At 40.7% G+C, this 590-nt stretch overlaps 1 non-coding gene across 1 annotated transcript; it reads left to right on the top strand.

Annotated features, from left to right (window-relative positions):
* Positions 1–216: 216 nt before the first annotated feature.
* LOC112719299 (small nucleolar RNA R71) lies at positions 217–324 on the top strand. The gene has a single exon (XR_003161605.1). It is a non-coding gene; the product is annotated as a small nucleolar RNA R71 (small nucleolar RNA).
* Positions 325–590: the final 266 nt, after the last annotated feature.

The raw sequence follows: 590 nt of genomic DNA, 5'->3' as shown, positions 1-590 counted from the left end.
AATCTCAAGAACTCCTTTCTTCTGACTAGTCCCATTATTCACAGGATTTCTTTCAGAAGTGTACATGAATTGGTTATTTGCAACCATTTCAATCAGCTCTTGAGCTTCTGTAGGCGTCTTCTTCAGATGAAGAGATCCTCCAGCAGAGCTATCCAAAGACATTTTGGACAGTTCAGAGAGACCATCATAGAAAATACCTATGATGCTCCATTCAGAAAGCATATCAGAAGGACACTTTCTGATTAATTGTTTGTATCTTTCCCAAGCTTCATAGAGGGATTCTCCTTCCTTCTGTCTGAAGGTTTGGACTTCCACTCTAAGCTTACTCAATTTTTGAGGTGGAAAGAACTTTGCCAAGAAGGCATTGACTAGCTTTTCCCAAGAGTCTAGGCTTTCTTTAGGTTGAGAGTCCAACCATGTCCTAGCTCTATCTCTTACAGCAAAAGGGAATAGCATCAGTCTGTAGACCTCAGGGTCAACCCCATTAGTCTTGACAGTGTCACAGATTTGCAAGAATTCAGCTAAAAACTGATGAGGATCTTCCAATGGAAGTCCATGGAACTTGCAATTCTGTTGCATTAGAGAAACTA

Source organism: Arachis hypogaea, chromosome 10 (genome assembly GCF_003086295.3).
Source record: "Arachis hypogaea cultivar Tifrunner chromosome 10, arahy.Tifrunner.gnm2.J5K5, whole genome shotgun sequence".
Taxonomy (NCBI): domain Eukaryota; kingdom Viridiplantae; phylum Streptophyta; class Magnoliopsida; order Fabales; family Fabaceae; genus Arachis; species Arachis hypogaea.
The sequence above is the reverse complement of the archived record's forward strand: the minus strand, read 5'-3'. Positions and strand labels throughout refer to the sequence as shown.